Here is a 16,841-nt window from a genome sequence, read left to right on the forward strand (position 1 = left end):
TTCATCTCATTGATGACTATTTTACGACAATTGCACCTTATTGTCAGAAGTAATAATTTTTCCTTAAGGACGGATATTGAACCCACAAGGAACAATTGAATAATCAAGTAAAAGATTCACTAAATAGAAAAAAAAAAACAAAAGTTGGTTGGGAGTTTGTTATGATTAAAATGATTAAAGAGAAAAGAAGTCAAAGAGTTTAATGGTTCAATTGGGATTAAGGTTCATCCTTTTTACTCTTTTGTATTTTGATTAGCATGGTGATATTCTATCCTTTGATTGATGTTAATGCCCGTATGAATGTAATTTATAACAATTCCTCGCATACAAAATTATTAAGAGAGTCTCCTAAATATCGATTCCTCGCATATTTATAAAAACTTCTTATCATTACGATTAGACGTTGATAGAAATTAACATTTCAAATTTATTCCTAGCATTAAAATATGTTAAGCATTATCATTTGGATCAGAAACTTGGAAGTACTTTCCAGTCAAATCTAAGACTCTAGATCATAGAAACAAGCATTACAAATAAAATGACAATACCAATCATAAATCAAAAACAAAATATTATATTTAAATATCACCTCAATACATAAGAGTTTGAACAAATTACTCATAATCCCAAAGGTAGAATTAACCACTCATGTTGGCTATTATAAGCATGGAGAGCAAAAAAAGAAGATCCAAGATGTTTCTCCTTAACGACTATGTCCTCTAAGGTTTCTAACACCTTCTTTGATTTCTTGGGTTGTGTCTCAAGCCTCATATTTAACCTAATTGGGCTTCGGTTTAGTGATTTCTCACTTGGGTGTTATTGGGCTTGCTTGGGCGAGTTAAACGAAAAACAACCCAACGTCACTGGAGTAATCTCATCTGGGCGAGATCCTCTAGGAGGCTTCTAGCTTGGGCGAGTTTTAGCGAGCTTGGGTGAGTGCTGGTGCATTCCTGCATTCCCCTTTTACCTTTGTCTATTCTCATTTTGCCCTTTCATCTCCATTCTTCCCTAGAATCCTGAAATTAACATAAATTTGGGAATAAATCGTTCTAATTCAAATTATAATCATAAAATATGTAAAAGGGTTAAAATTCATAAGTTAGGGGTTATTTTATAGTATTTTATCAATTAATATTTATAAGTGTCTGTATTTTAATATGAAATATTACTAAATTCTGGCATTTATCAACTCCCCCCAACTTAGAACCTTGATTAACCTTAAGCAAAGTAAATGAATATAATTAAATGATATTTGAATTTAAATATCAAAATAGCTTAATTCACTAAACAACAGATTAAATCAGAAACTTATGTTGTTTCCAAATTCAATTATAGCAAAATATAGATACAATCAACTTCCAGGATCAAATCAAAACTATAAAATGACAATTCATCATGGAATTTCTTCTCATATGCTCACAGGTAAGTGTTTCTCTCTATTTTCACTTAATCATAACAAATCACAAATACTTTTTATTTCATCTTCATAACACAAACATATTAGAAACATGAATCTTGAAGTCTTTTACAAGGTTATAATGAGGCTAGGCTTCAAAAAAAGTATTAGTTTTTCAGATAACAAAATGTACATTTTAAAGAAGAAGAACATACCTACAATCCAATTATAACACATATTTTTATCTAATCACCTTTTGACTTCAAATTTTTCCTCATTTTCTTTTTATTTTTTTATGATTTTGTTTTTTCATCAATGGGAATAGATTCTTCCTATTTGAACTTTCAAAAATTAGAAGCAACCATTCCCTTGATATCTATATTTCATCTATGTTCTCCTTCCTTAAACATGTCAAAGGGTAGGAAAATATATCATTAAAGGTTTAGGGTGCAATAATAACAAAAATTCTTGGCTCAAAGGGGATATATAAAAAAAATAAATTCTAATAACACAAATGGCTCAATCATCTTCATGCTCTTTTATGATGTAACAAAAAAAATAAAAATTAAGAAACAACAACTTTCAAGTCATCAATAAAACTCTCAAAACTTGTTTAAGGTTCACACACTCACTTGGTTTACTCATTCCTTATTGTTTTGTAATTCTCGGTTCTAATCAATCATCCTGTTAAATTTTCATGTATCAAAATTTCAACTACATTTGAATAGACTCAATCACATTTTCTTTTCTAACTTGTGTCTAATTCATCTCACTGTTTAATATTTAAACACAAAGTCCTTTTCTCCACAATTCAAATTTTAATATTCCAGATCTTTTTTATTTAAGAAAAATAAAACTACTTAAGAATTAAATTAAAACTAAAATTGATTTAAGAAAAATAATTCAAGACATAAAAATAACAAAATAGCAAAGAAAATTATTCAAAAATACCAACACAAGCCATTTAAAAAAATAAGAAAATAAACACATAAAACAAACTAAGCAAATAAGCAAATAAATAAAAATAAACAAATAAAGCAAAATTTAAAAGAAAAACTGAAAGTAAAAGAAAACTAGAAAAATAAACCATATTTTTGCTCAATCCTTCCTTCTTAAGAAGTCATTCAGCTGTGTTAAAGTTTTCATCTACAGTTGTGGACGACCCTACTTCGTTTGCTGGATCTGCCCCCTGAATAATAAAGTTTGTTGGGACTTTGTTACGATTTCAATGATTACAAGTTTATTTTTGTATCTTGCCATCTGCATGATAAATGTTTTAGCTTTGCAGGTGCTTATGGTGCTAACACATACTTGGCTAGACGGTTTTTGTGGAGGGATCTTAGTTCCTTCATAGGGACTTTGTGTATTTTGGGAGATTTTAATGTTGTGTTATCGAAAGATGAATGTAAAGGGGGTGGCTCCTAATTAGGTTTCTTGTAATGGTTTCCTTGATTGGATTAATACTAATGATCTTGCTTGTATGCATTTTACTGGATCTGGTTATACTTGGTGTAATGGAAGAAGAGGGTTGCATAGAGTTCATAGAAGACTGGATAGGGCTTTATGTAACGAAGTATGTTTGGACGAATGGCATTCATGTTCTTATCAGGTTTTTGTTAGGAATAGTTCTGACCATTCCCCTATTCTTGCTAGTCTGGCCAGTAATTCTTTGAAAAAGGTTAGCAATTTTCGTTTCTTTTCTATGTGGCTTCAGGACAGTTCATGTTTGAAGGTTATTCATGACTCTTGGAGTAATAAGGTTGTTAGGTGTCCTATGCTTATTTTGCAACATAAGTTAAAAAGGTTGAAAATTGAGCTTTGTGATTGGAATAAGAACTTTTTTGGTAATGTTCACAATGTAGTTATTCTTAAGCAGGGTCTGCTCCTTCATATTCAACACATTGATATTCAACAAAATTTAGAGACTACTAGTATGTCTGATATTGATGGACTTCTCTGTCAAGAAAAAATAGCTAAGGAGGAGCTTGATCATGCTCTTCACTGTCAATATTTGTTTTTGGAAAGAAGGAGCTAAGATGCTTTGGTTTAAAGATGGGGATAGAAATACTGCTTTTTTCCATGTTGTGGTTAAAAGGCGAAATAATTGTGGTGGGATTCATCATTTACAATTTGATAATGTGGTTATTGAGGATCCTAAAATCATTGAGGAACATATTTTGGACTTTTATAAAACTCTTTATGTTGAGTCTATTTCTCATGATCAGGATACAAGTAATATGGAAGATTTTATTGGTACTTATGTTCCTAATCTGGTTTCCCTTGAGGAGAATATGATGTTGATGAAATGTCCTTATTTTTTGGAAATCAAGAATGTTGTTTTTAACCTTAATGGTAATAGTGCTCCTGGTCCTGATGGTTCTAGTAGTGTTTTCTATCATTCTTGTTCGGATATTATTGGCACAAATGTTTGCAGTGTTGTCCAACAGTTTTTTAAGCAAAGGTGGGTTCTCCCTAGAATGAACAGTAATGTGGTATCTCTTATTCCTAAGTTTCAGGGTGTTAAATCCATCAAAGATTACAGACCAATAGTCGTTGCTAATTTTAATTTTAAGATTATTTCCAAGATTTTGGCAGATCGGCTTGCCCTTGTGGCTACCAGAATAATTTCTTCTAATTAGTATGGGTTTGTGCAGGGGAGACTGATTCAGGATTGTATTGGTATTGCTTTAGAGGCTATTAGCATGCTCTCTAAAAAGGTTCGAGGAGGTAATGTGGCAAACAAAGTTGATATTCATAAAGCCTTTGATACTCTGAGTTGGAAGTTTTTATTATTAGTTTTGACACGCTTTGGTTTTCACCCCTCGTTTGTCGGTTGGATTAGTATTATTCTCCGATATGCTATGCTTTCTATCAGAATAAATGGCAGTCTGATGGGTTTTTTTCCTTGTAGTAGAGGGATTAGACAAGGTGATCCTTTGTCTCCTCTACTTTTCTATCTTGCAGAGGAAGTTCTTAGAAGAGGTCTTTCTAAGCTTGTGAATGATAAGAAGATTCTACATATGGCTGGTCTGCAAGGTTTTCACACTCCCTCCCATGTTTTGTATGCTGATGACATTTTTGTTTTCTGTAGGGCGGATAATAAGTCCCTTAGAAATTTGGGTACTTTTCTTAAAACATATGGTGATTTCTCGGGTCAATATGTTAACAATTCTAAGAGTAGTTTTTTCACCATGGATAATTCTACAAGATTTGTCACCAAAATTCAACGTATTCTTTCTTGTAGCCATGATTGTTTGCCTTTCATTATTTAGGAGTTCCTATCTTTGTTGGTGCGCCAAAGAGTCGTTTTCTTCAACCTTTGGCGAGTAAGGCTAAATTAAAGCTAGCATCTTGGAAAGGTAAATCTCTTAGCATGATGTGTCAGATTCAGTTGGTCAATACAGTGATTACGGGAATTCTAGAATATAGCTTTAATTTGTATAAATGGCCTATTTCTCTTCTTAAGTAAGTTGAGCAATGGTGTCGAAATTTTATATGGACTGGAGATATTCTTAAGAAAGGCATAGCTACTATTAATTGGGTTACGACTTGTTCTCCCCTTGAGAATGGAGTTTTGAAGATTATTAACTTTCACCATGAAAATAATGCATATCTTCTTAAGCTTGCTTGGAACTTTGCTTATAGCAACAGGTTTTGGTCTTTGCTCTTGAAAGCCAGAGTTCTTAAATCAAAATATGAGTTTAAAATGGTTTATAGATCCTCATCTCTTTGGCCTGGAATTAAGCATTTTTATTCTACTATACTTGATTATACTTCTTAGACTGTTGGTACAAATTCTTTTATTAATTTTTGAAATGATAAATGGTGTTCTACTACTCATTTAGCACATATTGTAGGGTTATCTGATGGTATTAGCATTCCGGATACAGTTTCTCAGTTTTGGACAAATCGTGATTGGAATATTCCGTTGTCTTTACAGCAGATGCCTCATCTTTTTAGTCATATCATGGTTAGGGTAGATCAGGTTGTTCCTAATTAGATTCTAGATAAGTCTGGTCGGTTCACTCTTAAATCGGCTAAGACTTTTTTCTTGGAACCAGTTGTTCCCTGTGGTTGGGGTAAATTTATTTGGTCTTCAGATATCCCACCTTCCAAAACTCTTGTCCTTTAGAAAGTTTTTCAGGGGCGACTTCCTACAGATCAGCATATTCAAAATAAAGGTCTCCATATTTATTCTATGTGTACACTTTGTGAAAGGCATGAGGAATTCATTCATCATTTATTTTTTGAATGCCCTAATGCTTTGTATATTTGGAGTTAGGTTCGGTAGATTTTTCCTACTTCTCATTTCTCTAATAAGGATGATCTTCTTTCTTTTATTAAGAGTGATGATAGTCCTTTGGTTAAATTGATTAAGCTTGTTGTGATAACTTTTTCTATTTGGATGTTATGGCGTATGAGGAATTATGCTCATTTTCAGGATAAGATTGAGGTTTCTAGGGCTATTTAAGTTATTAAAGATTTAACTTGTCTAGTGGGAAAATCGTCTAAAGCTTCAAGGAAGAATGATATGATGGATTTTAGTGTGATTATGTTTTTTGGTATTAATACTCATACTGGTAAAGTTCTTCGTCCTCTTTCTATAAGATGGGAGTTTCCTTCACCAAGCTGGGTTAAAATTAACACTGATGGAGTTGTTAGGGGTTATCCAGGTCTTGTCACTTGTGGAGGTATTTTTCGTGGGAGTATGAGGGAGTTTATTATAGATTTCTCTGTTTTTCTTGACGTTCAGACTGCTTTGGAGGAAGCTCAAAAGTTGGGACTTACTAATGTCTGGCTGGAATGTTACTCTGCCTTGGTTTGTGCTTTGTTTACTGCTTGGACAAATGTTCCTTGGATGCTTCGTAATTGATAGAATACTTGTCTTAATTACTGTGGAAAAATCAGGTTTAGGGTTACTCATATATTTCGTGAAGGAAATGCGTGTGCTGATAAGTTGGCTAATTTAGGATTTATTCATAAAGAATCCTTTCATTGGTATAATAGGCTTTCATCTAATCTGTTTTTAGAATTCTTTATTAATAGGTATAGTCTATACCTATGTATCGTTTTTGTTAACATATGGATTTTGGCCTAGTCCCCCCATATTTTTGTATTTTCTTTCTTTTTCTTTTTTGTAATAATACTTTTTTCATGTGTTGGCAAATGATTGTTGTTACTTGAGGTGTCAGCCTAGCTTGGATGTCAAGTAGCATAGTGATGCCTAACATGAAAGCATTTTATAAAAAAATAAAAATAAAACAAGTCAAAGAGTTTGTTGGTTCAATTGGGAAAATTGACATTTAGGTTCATCCTTCTTACTCTTTTGTATGTTGATTAGCATGGTAATATTCTATCCTTTGATTAATGTTGATGCTCGTATAAAATTCATTTATATCGATTCCTCACATATAAAATTATTAAAAGAGTCTCCTAAATATTGATTCCTCGTATATTTATAAAAACTCTTTATCATTACAATTAGATGTTGATAACAATTAACATTTCAAATCTATTCTTAGCATTCAAATATGTTAAGCATTGTCATTTGGGTCAGAAACTTAGCGATACTTTTCAGTCAAATCTAAGGATCTAAATCATGATAAACACACATTACAAATAAAATGACAATACCAATCATCAATCAAGAACAAAATATTATATTTAAATAACACCTCAATACATAAGAGTTTGAACATATTACTCTCAATTCCAAAGGGTAGAATTAGTCATTCATGATGGCCATTACTAGCTTGGAAAGCAAGAAAAGAAGATCAAAGATGTCTCTCCTTGAAGGTTGCCTCCTCTAGGGTTTTCTAACAACTTCTAATATGATTGTTATTGGAAGATGAAATGAAAGGTAATTGTGATTTGTTAGGATTCAATGAAAATAGAGAGAAACAGTTACCTATGAGCATATGAGAAGAAATTCCTTGATGAATTGTCATTTTATTGTTTTAGTTGGATCCTGGAAGTTCATTGTATTTATATTTTGCTATATTTGAATTTGGAAACAACATAAGTTTCTAATTTAATATGTTGTTTAGTGAACTAAGTTGTTTTGATATTTAAATTCAAATGTGATTTAGTTATATTCATTTACTTTTCTTGCGGTCAATCAAGATTCTAATTAGCATATTCTCCCCCTATTTGTCTTCACAACAATCAATCAATTAGTAATCAAACCAGCATATTCTCCCCCTATTTGTCTTCATAAATAGAGTAAAACAGTTTGATAATATCAAGTTTAAGAAAGATTTTGAGAATCAACAATTCCCAACTCATTTCTTAAGAGAAAGAACCTGTCCTTTGGCAAAGGCTTGGTGAAAATGTATGCCAGCTGCTTTTCTGTTTCAATAAATTTCACTTCACAATCTCCATTACGGACATGATCCCGGAAAAAGTGATGTTGGATCTCAATGTGCTTTGTTCTGGAGTGTTGAATCTGATTTTTTGTGAGATTTATAGCATTTGTGTTATCACATAGCAAAGGCACCTTGCTAACATGCAATCCAAAATCTTCCAACTACTGCTTGATCCAAAGAATTTGTGCACAATAGCTCCCAATAGCAATGTACTCAGCTTCTACAATTGACAAAGCCACACAACACTACAAAAAAAAATCACTTTTAGCGACACCAAATTCGGTCTCTAAAAGCACTATAATCGGTCACTAAACATATCTGCGACCGAAACAGTCACCAAATAAAGATGGAAGCGAAAACCCTAGTCGCAAAGCCTTTAGCGACCGAATTATAAAGTAGTCGCTAATTTGCAACCGAAATTTCAGTGGCTAAATTGGTCGCAAAAATTTGGTCACCAAAATTCAGAAACCAAATTAGCAACTAAAATTTTGGTGGTTAAATCAGTCGCAGAAAATTTGGTCACCAAAATTATGGAACCAAATTAGCGACTAAACTTTTATATAAAAATCGATGGCTAAATCGATGACTGAAATAGAAAATGATAGCGACCACCATTTTTGGTCGCTAATGGATTAAAATAATTAAATAAAAAAAACTTTTGTTGACTAATTCGGTGGCTAAATGAAGACCCCTATAGCGACAAATTTGATTTCGGTGGCTAAATATTTTTTTAATTTATAAAATGATCTCTAATTTAATTAATTAGTAATTAATTATTTTAATTTCTAAAATTAGTTTTATTTAATTATTTTTTTAGTGATATTTATTTTTATACTTATTACATATTTACTCTTTAAGTTTTTATAATTTATTTAACATAAAATGTGTACTTTCTCTTGATTTTACAACACCAAACACTTCTTGAAAGAGTTTAAAGAACAAAGTTAACATCAATTTTCTTTAACAAACAAATTGTTTTCGTGCCCTAATAATCAAGAACAACACAGTACAATCACGTATGAATGTATAAGTGGCATATCTCGAATGCTAAAGTAAACATATAATCCACACAAATCCCAAAAAGAAAAAGAAAAGACACGAAGAAACAACATAAAGAAAACCGTGGCCTTCAATTTGAAAATCTTGAACATGTGAACTTTCCCTGGTAGTGCAGCTGTTGATGTGAAATTCACAAAAAGTTGGGGAAGTTACTCAGACTTGGGGATATAATATAAACAAAAGCACTGGTCATACTCGTGTCCACAAAGGATGTGTGCATACGCAAATTTGGGATTCAGTTGAACAGCTCACTGAAAATTCTTCAGTGCAGTTTCATGATCCTTTTGCAGGCTGTAGCAATTACCCATTGCACACCTGCCAAAGCATTCAACCACAATTATAAACCCAGATAAAATTATAATAATCATAATAGAAAATCCCAATAAAGCAGAAACATCTACACACTCACGGTTCTCAAATAGCAGGTAATGATAATAAGTATACTTTATGAAAAGGTTTAGAAAAAAACATAGGTCAGGTAAGAAAAACAGTGATGTACACAAATGGGCTAGATATGGGAGAACTCCTACGTCAAATGGAAGTAGGTAAGAATATAGATGCTAAAGTTATCATATATATGTCTGAAATGTGGCATAAGCCGACAACAAATGCACTTGCAAACATACAACAAAGTTTTCACTCACCTCAAATGACCATTTGCCTACACAAAGCCATGCAATTTAAAGCATTCTGGTAAAGGAAATAATTTAAAAAAGAAAAATATAAAACCAGTACATTTTGAATAATCAGCAAGAACATATGAAGCCTACCAAGACTGAGGAGCTAAACGATTAGTGGATATCAGTTCCTGAGCCAGGTAACTTAACTTCATATCCTCCTTTAGGTGCTGCACCAGAGATAGCTTAGTCTCTTCGTCAAGCAATAGGCATAACAATTAGACATTAAATATAACCATGAAGCTAAGGAAAGCAATAAAACAAAATAGCTCAAGAAGGCTAGCTATGTCACACATTAATTTTCATGGTGCTTTTGTAGCTCCTAGATGAGTGCCATTAAAACAAGGAATTGTTTATATAAATAGCCCATAACATCAGAGAAGCGTTGGACTAAAAAATTCGCAGCATAATTTTACTGCAGGCTGATATTATTAATTATAATACTTTTCTCCAACTGGTGCATCAGACTAGTAAGAAAAATTAGCTCTCTTTGGATTCATCCTCAGCTCCCTAGTATCGTGAATTTGCTATCATTAATAGGGGCATATTTTTCTACCAAGAGGCTCTATTAATTGAACCATCGACTAATCCAAGTCCCAAAGACAGGGGAGGAAATCAAATCACATGCTTTATTCATACTAGAAACTTCGAAACTGAACAAACATCGCATTGTATAATTATTGTAGCTTGGTATATTTTAGATATGTTAGATAATCTCTTAAGAGTGATTTTCATATCTATCTTCCTTATTTAAGGATTTGGATAATTAGTATAAATATGGGTTAGTATATTACGTTTTGAAACACACCACCATCATTCAGATTTTGTTCTAGCTTTTTGATCCTGCCGGCAACTCGAACGTGGAGGAATCGCTTCGTAGCACTCTCTGCCCTGTCTACGCGACTGCGTCTTCTGCAGAATCACCCTCAGAACCTTCTCTTGCTACTCCAAACGTGACCTGCAAAACACACAGACGGCGCCTCTAGCGGCCGTTTGCACTCCGACGATCAAGTTAGTCCACAGAACCACCAAAGATGAGAAAACTAGCAGTGTGTGAAAAACTCTTGCTCTCTTTTTTCTCCTCCCTCCCATCTCTCCCTGATTCCCTCTTTTATGTCTCTCTCTCTGTTTCTGGGCATAACATAATTCTGTTATGCTTTTCTGGCATGTGTCAGAACCCTGTTATGCTTTTCAGAGACAGTGTACCTGCAGAATCAGTAGTGAGAGCGTGAGAGTCTGTGCATGTCTGCGCATCTCTGCGCTTGGTTGCGCCTGTCTGTACCCTTAGTGGTACGGAGTGCACTTTTGTCTGGACCGCACCCCTCTCAGATGATGACACGTGGAGGCCTGCAACTCACATCTAACCACACACGTGTCACTTACTGGAAGGGCTTTAGCGCTTCTCTTTGTGTGCCTAAGTTACGCCCTTGCGGAGTAACTTAGGATATTTCTCTCACCTGGGTAAATCGCATACTCTTAGGAGAACGTCAGGTGTGGCTGGTCTAGGCACACTCACCAAACGTTGCTCTCTGCGTATACAGCTTACCCTTCACGGTGCCACGCACGTAATGGGTTGAGGGAATCACCAATCACTGACTGGTTTACTAGTTCCCTCAGGCCACTCTCGTGCATGATTCCCTGAGATGTGCTCATGCGAGGTCTATGCGTAACGCTCTCGCTGGGAACCTCAGTCCCCGTTTAACTGAGTGTAACACGAGACCCCGATGACAATGCACCCGATGACTGATCAGTGTTTATTTGCTTCTCGCGTTCTGCCCCCAGGCGTTAGTCTGAGAACTGGTCTGTTGGTGGCCATTTGGCTGCTGACCACCGACCACCATTCTGGATGATCTGTCCCCTGACCTCTCTGCCGCCTGATCTGTCGGTGGTCACCTGGTCACTGACCCCCGATCACCGCTCTTGGCGATCGCCTCCCTGGTCTCTCTGTCACCTGGTCCACGTGTCACCCTGCGAGTGGTCCACGTGGTTCTCTGCTGCTAACGTCATCGACTACCGATGACCGATCGGATCACAAGCCCCCCAGTCTCGAGTCGTGAACTCGTTCTCGGCGAAGAGACTAAGTGGTCGTGCCCTCAGTCCACATGGCAAGTGGGACTGCATCACGTGCCACCTCACGTGCTGCTTCTTTAACGTTTGGACTTCCTTTCTTAATCTCGCGACACGTGGCCCCATCGACGGCCAGCGTTGTGCGTCGCTAGCGCTTCTCTTATTCAAATTGGCGCGCTCTTTCACTGTTCCTTCATCTTCTTCAATCGACTCTCAGACCTTCTGCGAGCTCTTTCTCTGCGCACCCATCTTTCTTCAAGTTTTCTACCTCCAAACCTCTCGCGATCATTCAAAGGTATGGTTTTTCTTCTTCCTGGGCTTATTTGGGTCATCTTTACCGATTGCATTTGTCTTTCTCGTTGTCATGCATTCATCTTCTCTATTTTCCCTCTCTCGACCCGCGCTAGGGTTTTTTCACGTTCTCGCTCTGACTTCTGCTTCTTCTTCTTTTCTCTTTTCACCTGGGCATCCCTCTCTCCTTCGCCCTCTCTGTTTTCACTGAAACATTCATCATTCCCTCTTCTTCCATTCATTCTGACTTTTCGTTTTTCCTCCATTTGCAGCTATCTTGCGATGGCTCGCTTGAAACAAACTGCGCGTATAATTGCCTCATCCTCTGGTGCACAGCCTTCCGCGAGTGCGCCAGCTCCACCACCGCCTGTTGCTACCTCCTTTCATGACAACGCCAGGGTCTACGACTGGGCCCCCCGGCGTTGCTGGCTGAAACATCCACCCTGCTACCACAGGGTCATCTCACCTCTCTCCTGAGCCATGACCCGGATGAACCCTTGTGCGCCATAGACAGGGAAAATGATTTCAATATCCACGTTCGCATCCCTCCTCGAGGGATGCCCATCTGTGCGGACGATAGGGCCACCAATGGGGTGCCCTTCGTCTTCGTCTACTCCGCCATTTTCAAAAGGTTGAAGCTGCGCCTCCCCTTCACCTTTTTCGAAAAGGAGCTGCTGATGGAGTTGAACGTCGCGCCCTGCCAACTCCATCCCAATGTCTGGGCCTTCATCCGGGCATTTCAAATCCTCTGCAATTATTTTGGGCACAACGCCTCCGTGGATGTGTTCCTCTACTTCTTCGAGGCAAAGAATCCTAGGGACAGGTCCTGGGTTAGCCTGAACGGGGTTGCTGGACGGGTGCTCCTGGGCCTATACCAGTAATCCTTCAAAGACTGGAAGGGCAGATTCTACATGATATCTGCCACCCGACAAAGTCCAAATCTACTCGAGGGGTACCCCCTCTACTGGGTTCCTGGGGTTGAATTCAAGAAATCCAGGGACCTCGAAACCATGGCCCCCTACGAGCGCGAGCTATGTGGGCTGCTCCTGGGGGCCAAGTACAACTCCGCTCGCCTCATCAAGGATGAATTTGATGTGGTGGCTCTGAAAAAATATATAGGTAGCTCTTCTTGCACCTCTTAGGATACTTGTCTCTTCTCATACATGCTTTTATGTGTTTTTTGACTTACTTGCATAACTTGGCCAACTAACCCTTCCTTTTCTCGTCTATGTAGACTCAATGTCGGGGAAAGACAGGAGGCTAGCCTTGCTGGAGCTTGCCAAGCGTCGGGGAGCCAAGGGAACTGGCTCCTCTTCTTCTACTACAGAGCCCATTGCAGCCCCTCCACTCTCGGTCGCGCCAGCTGAAGGCCCCGAGCAAGGAAAGAAAAGGAAAAGGCTGGTGAAGGCTTCCACTTCACTTGCTGCTGCTGCTGCTGCCTCAACTGAAGAGGAGAGCTCTGGCTCTCCTCTTATACACCGCCAGAGGAAGAAGCCAGCGGTTGAGGGGGCTTCGTCTCTCCAGCCTGGGGAGATCGAGGTGGTGGAGGTAGAGGAAGGTTCACCCCCTCCTCCTTCTACTCAACCTGCCTCAGAGCCCACACGCCTTCCTTCTCCATGCCAGCAATTGCCTCCAACTTCTCCACTGCCATCTTCCCCCCCAGCAGGCCAATCACCTGGTCCATCTGCTCATCCTGCTGGGGGTGCTTCTGCCCAACCTGGGGGTCCACCACCACCACTGCCAGTCTCCACCGCCACTGCTGAATGTGGTGGGTCCAGCTCGCGCCCAAGCGCTTCTGGGGCCAGCCACGAGAACTTTAGCAGGGTCATCACCCTAGTCCGACAGCTCATTAGCAACCGGGAGCTTGTCGAATGGAATGGTGATGAGGTGGACATGCACCTAGCCAGGCAGATGGTGCTCTCCCTGGAGTTCTCCACCCAGCATCGCAAGCAAATAGCCCTGGAGAAGAGGGTGAAAGAGCTTGAGCACGACAAGGAGTCACTGCGAAGTGACTTCGAAGCTGCTCAAGGGTCTGTGGAGATAATGCGAGGCATGGTGGAGAAAGCTAGGAGGGAATACCTAGCGCAGGTCCAAGAGACCATCAAGATGGAGATCTTGATGGGGCAGACTGTGAGCTCTTTGGACTGCGCGGTGGTGGAGCTACGGGCCGAGAGCTCCTCCCTGCGCCAACTGAACACTCAGCTAGTGGGGGAGCTCGAGTCCACCAAAGAAGCGGCTGCTGCTGGAGAGAAAAAGCTAGAGGAGGTGGCGGGCAAACTCTCTGAAGCCAAAGGCCAACTAGCAGAAGCTGCCTCCTCTCTTGCTGCCGTTACCACTGAGAGAGATGTTGCGGAGGCCTCAAAGCAAAAACTAGAGGCGGAGAAGGCTGATTTGATGAACGTGGGTGCTGATGCCCTTACTGATGGATTCGAGCTAGCACTCGAGCAAATCAGATGCGTTCTCCCAGACCTGGACCTCTCGCAGTTCAGCATCTATCACGAAGTGGTGGATGGAAAGCTCATCCCTCCTGCCCCTTAAACTTTTCTCTTTCTTGTAAATTTTCACTTCTGCACAACTTTTTCTCAGTACTTCAAAATTTGTATAAGACTTGGTTGTGAATATAAACTCTCAATTTGTATGAGCTTCTTCTCTTGTATTTTTCTTGAGTTTCACCTTTCTTTATGCGCGCGATTAACTGTTAGCTGGCTTAGGTTCAGCGCGATCTTAGGCTTTGTCTTTCCCTTCGCGCACGACTAAGTGTTAACCAGCTTAGGCCTAGCGCGATCTGCTTCTCTTGTTCTTTCGCTTCGCACACGACTAAGTGTTAACCAGCTTAGGCCTAGCGCGATCTGCTTCTCTTGTTCTTAGCCTCTACTTGATCACGACTAGCTATTCCCTTGGCTTGGTGTTTGACAGTCCTCGTGCGCTGCTTTGCACCACTAACCAATCACTGACGACTCATTAGTGATCGTTCTTCGATCTTTGCTTAGCTTCTCTGTCGCTCTAGCGCTAAGTGCATAGAGAACCTTGACATCGATCGCTCGAGGTGATGCCTTGTTTTGGGGAAATAAAAGTGTTTCTCGCTAACCTCTCTTACTTTCCCCAAGGTCATCACCCTTCGGGGCGTTGAGTCGTTCATTCCCTGCCTCACTCCTGGGGTGAGAAGGGTTTCGGACTAAGAGCTTTACTGGGCCAATATTGGTGCATGCCAAGTGGGTAAGGACATTTTCTCAAAATCTTTCCTTTCCCCCCCTTGGTCTTATTAGCACCCCTGGCTTTTCGAACCCTTAACTGCTTGCGCTCACACCTGGGGTGAGGAAGACTTAGATCGGTGCCAGTACTTGCGCCTAGGGCAAGTAGGGCCTAACCAATCACCTGCACTTGCACCTGGGGCAAGGAGGATTTTAACTTATATACTTGAGCACAATTGATATGCTGGAAATTTTTTCTTTACTTGGGTGGCCTCGTTAAAAACCCTCCTTAGGGAAAAGAGTGCCCCCTTGTCTGTTCAACTGTTTCCACCACATACAAAGCATGTATCTTTTAGCGCGAGAACGCAATTACTGTACAATTTTAACTGAAATAAAATTTTAAATGGGTGGCGTTCCACGTTCTGGGGATTGCTCCTCCCTCCAAAGTCTCTAGGCGATAGGCTCCGTTCTCCAGCGTCTCAACCACTCTGTATGGGCCTGTCCACTTTGGAGACAATTTGTTCTGCATGTCATTCTGATGCGCCTTTCTCATCACCAGATCACCTTCTTGGAAGCGCCTGGGCCTCACTTTAGAGTTGTGCCTCCGCTCTACTCTTCTCTTTACGGCTTCAGCACTGACTCTGGCTTCTTCTCGCACTTCGTCTAGCAGGTCTAGATTCACCTTACGTTCTTCATTGGACTCTTCAGCAATGAAGTTCAAGAATCTGGGGGAGCTCTCCTGTATCTCCACGGGAATCATGGCGTCTGTCCCATAGACAAGGCTGAAGGGCGTCTCATGGGTGCTGGACTGCGGGGTGGTATGATAAGACCATACAATTCTAGGGACCTCCTCTGCCCAGCCTCCTTTGGCCTTGTCTAGTCTTCGCTTCAACCCCCTGAGCAGTACTCGATTTGCTGACTCCACCTGCCCATTGGTTTGTGGGTGTTCCACTGAAGCGAAAACCTGTTGTATTTTTAACTCCTCACACATCTTCCTCAGCTGATGACTCGTGAACTGGGTGCCATTGTTGGAGACCAACCTCTTGGGTATTCCGAAACGGCAGACGATGTTCCTCCAGACGAAATGCTCGACTTTCTGTGCGGTGATGTGTGCGACCGGTTCTGCCTCCACCCACTTGGTGAAGTACTCGATGGCCACGATGAGAAACTTCATCTGCCTTATCGCCAGGGGAAAAGGTCCTAGGATGTCGATCCCCCATGTGTGGAATGGCCACGGGCTATGGATGGACCTCAACTCCTCAGGGGGTACCTTGTGCCAGTCTGCATGCAGTTGACACTGTTTGCATCGCTGAGCAAACCTTATGCAGTCTTCCTTCAGCTTTGGCCAGTAGTACCCCGCGCGGAGTACTCTACTTGCCAAAGCGCGACCACCTACGTGGCTTCCGCACACCCCCTCGTGCAGCTCAGACATGAGTCTGGTGCATTGCTCGCCGTGCACACAGATCTGCACAGGGTGAGAAAATCCAAATCTAAAGAGTTTTCCATCTATTAGAGTAAACTTACTTGAACTCCTCTTTATCCTTTTTGCCTCTGCCACGTCGAGCGGGAGTACACCATCTTCTAGGTACAACTGGTATGGCGTTATCCAGGTGTCGGGCTCCTTCTCCGCGTGGACTTCCATCGACTCATCGGTCTTCGACGGTCGCGATCTCACCCTCGGTGTTCTCAGCGTTTCTTGGGTCAACGACCGATGACCGATCGTCAGATGCTCCATTGATTTGCACACATGGAATACCTGGTTGTCCGACACGAATGCACGCGGTACCTTCAAGGT

The sequence above is a fragment of the Phaseolus vulgaris genome, chromosome 10, assembly GCF_051622355.1.
Source record: "Phaseolus vulgaris cultivar YP4 chromosome 10, ASM5162235v1, whole genome shotgun sequence".
Classification (NCBI taxonomy): domain Eukaryota; kingdom Viridiplantae; phylum Streptophyta; class Magnoliopsida; order Fabales; family Fabaceae; genus Phaseolus; species Phaseolus vulgaris.